The sequence below is a fragment of the Rhinopithecus bieti genome, unplaced genomic scaffold, assembly GCF_001698545.2.
Source record: "Rhinopithecus bieti isolate Rb0 unplaced genomic scaffold, ASM169854v2 scaffold_9383, whole genome shotgun sequence".
Lineage (NCBI taxonomy): Eukaryota > Metazoa > Chordata > Mammalia > Primates > Cercopithecidae > Rhinopithecus > Rhinopithecus bieti.
The window spans coordinates 2,306,083-2,308,910 of NW_016806471.1; the positions used below are offsets into that span (position 1 = coordinate 2,306,083).

General features: G+C 44.2%; 1 protein-coding gene across 5 annotated transcripts in view; it reads left to right on the forward strand.

The window, feature by feature from the left end:
- The window catches only part of EXOC6 (exocyst complex component 6), a 227,528-nt gene that overhangs the window by 22,556 nt on the left and 202,144 nt on the right, over positions 1-2,828 (forward strand). The window contains exon 1 of one of the 5 annotated variants that reach the window (XM_017876756.1): positions 1-78. The exons of 2 other annotated variants lie outside the window; for them this stretch is intronic. The gene's annotated coding sequence lies outside the window, so the exon portion shown is untranslated. The remainder of the gene's footprint in view (positions 79-2,828) is intronic. 2 more of the 5 variants (XM_017876755.1, XM_017876759.1) reach the window with 2 other exon arrangements.

A 2,828-nucleotide genomic window follows, 5' to 3' on the forward strand; every position in this document is an offset into this window, starting at 1 on the left:
GGGCACCGTCCCCGAGCACGAGCGGATCTTGCAGGAGATCCAGAGCACCGACACCGCCTGCGTGGGGCCCACCCTCCGGTAAAGATCTCATCCCCCAAGGACTTCGGCTCCCCGCCCTGCGCGGGCTGCTCCTCAGGAGCCGGGCGGGGCGTCCGCCGCCGGCCGCGCGCGAAGCTCCCCGACAGGTGGTGCGCGCGGGGGCGGACGGGGGCGCTCGCGGGCGCTCGCGGGTGGCGGAACTCCAGCCCGGACCCGGGCGGGACCGAGAAGGCGGCTGCACCTGTCGGCGCGGCCTGCCTCCGCCTCTGGAGCTGTCACCCCGCAGCCGGTGGGTGTGGCTGCCGCAGCGTCTCTAACCCCGGGCGCCGCGATGCGGCCCCGCGTTCGTCTCCTGGCTGCGGCTCCAGGGCCCGAGGACACTCCTGGGGCCTGGCCCAGTCTCGCTCGTGGCAGGACTGAGGGCTGCTCGGCCGCGGGCGTGCCAGGCTAGGGTCGACAGCCGGCAGTCGGCGTGTGGGAGGTGGCAGGTCGCGCGCGGGTGGAAAGCCTGGTGCGCCAGGCTGCCGCGGGCGTGGGAGAATTGAAATTGAGCGGGAGACGCCGGCCCCTTTCCCCTGCTCCCCCTCGCGGCCGGAGTGGGCGAGAAGAGCGCGTGGGCTGGAGGGGAGGAGCTGCTTGCTGCTTGGGAACAGCTAGGGTGACCCTGCACTCGCGGGATCTAAGCTTCTTTGGCGGCAGAACAGCTTTTACTTATTTACAAACATTTCATTAAAATTGCATTAATTGTTCCGGTTATTTTAAATCGAGTTCCTCCTCATTCATTTTAGGAGTAGTACTAGGTAATGCATATTCCATGCCAGACTGAATGAATACCTGCTGTTCCGATAGAATATTATTAGCCAGGCACCGTAATGAGCCATGGGTTAGGTTAGGCACTGTCTTCAAGAATAAGTTCCTTTTACATATAAGGTTTCATCTTTTGGAGTGATGATATGATAAATGAAGTTATGATTCACTTACGGAACTTAAGACTGGTTATGCTTTATCATTAGTATTTATTCAGAATCCTCTTCCTAGAAATAGAGCGCTGTGCAGTTTGTGGACCGGTGAATGTAGTGTAAATTGAAGCCAGTTCAAGTTATGTAAATACACCTTACCCTTAAGAGTCAGGAGGCCTGGATTCTTGTTTTGCCCTAGTCCTGCCACTGATGAAATGTGCAGTCATGGAAAACAACTATTTAACCTTTCTGGATCTCGGTTTCCTTATTTGTAGAATGCAGAGGGGAGAGTATTCAGATGTCCAGGAAGCTCAGAACATTAGGGACCTTGCCTATTTGTTCACTACTGTATCCCTAAGACCAAGCATGTGGTAGGCATGTTACAAATTTTTGTTACATAAAGTTTCTGCTATGATATGATAATGCATAATTAGTGCATTTCCTTAATTTTCCAACATTATTATTTTAATAAACCATACTTGGTAATGAAAGAAGATTAAAAGGAAGCTTTGTTTTCATCACTGCATCTTGAAACAGTGCAGTGCGTGATAAAGTTACTAGAGTAGTTTATTTGTGAAAATAGTACTGGTTATGAAAGAGGTGCTTCATCTTGGGAAAATGTGCTAGGTAGTGTCCTTGAAAAAAGATGAAATTAACTTAGAAGAACATTTTGAGATATATTGAGAGATTTTTGGGACACTCAGGAACAGAGTATTTGTATTCATAGTGTTATTCTGTTCTCTTTTGTTGGGCAGTTGTTTCAACTGGCTCATTTTGTTTGAACCCACTCTCTTTAGCAAACTCTAGTGACTCACACTTATCCCATATATATGTATATTTATGTCTCATTTATAAGCAGACGCTTTTTGCACACATATAGAGGGTACTGCTAGCAGTCTTTTCTCTTGAACGTTGTTTAAGCTACTACTGTTTTTTCCCTGTATTTTTTTTTTCAGGTTTCACTAAGTGAAGTGTTAATATTGCATTTTTAAAAACCATTTATTATGGAAGCATTTTAAATGTTTAAAGAAGTAAAATAGTGTAATGAACCACCATGAACTGTCATCTAGCTTCAATTCATTCGCTGGCCAGTCTTGTTTGATCTTTTCCCTTATCTGCTCCCCCTCATCTTGGATTATTTTGAAGGAAATCCAAGACATCAATTTATTCATAAATATTTTAGTATTAAGATTAATTTCTGTTGTTATTTCCTATCTTTTAGGTGGCCTGTAGACATTTTTATTTATATTGTTTTTTCTCAGCGGCAAGATTTTTCGGCCTGACCTTTTCCTGAGAAGCATGTGATAAACTTTCCACAGGCCCTGACATATAACATGGTTCTTTGACTACAACAGAAGTATATTAGAAATCAATAGTAAAACAAAACAAAACTATCTGGAAAATTCCCAAATATTTGGTCATTGACTAACACACACAAAAAATAAATCAAAAGGGAAATTAGAAAGTATTTTAAACTGAGTAAAATGAAAACACAACATATCATTTGTGAATGCAGCTGAAGAAATACTTAGAAGTTTATGGCACCAAACACCTCTACTAGAAAAGAATGGCTTCAGCTTCTAACCTAAGAAACTAGGAAAAGAAGAGTATATGAAATTCAGAAGAGTGGAAGAAAGGAGATGGTAAAGATCAGAGTGGAATTCAGTGAGACAGAAATACAGAAAATCAGTGTTATTGTAATAGCACAAAAAAAGGGAAAGAAGGAATATAGCTATATAAGAGTAACATTTCTATATCTTACTTGATTAGAATAATTCTGAAGTAGATTCTGAGAGCAACCAGTAAGAAATAACGTTTTTCTAAATTCCA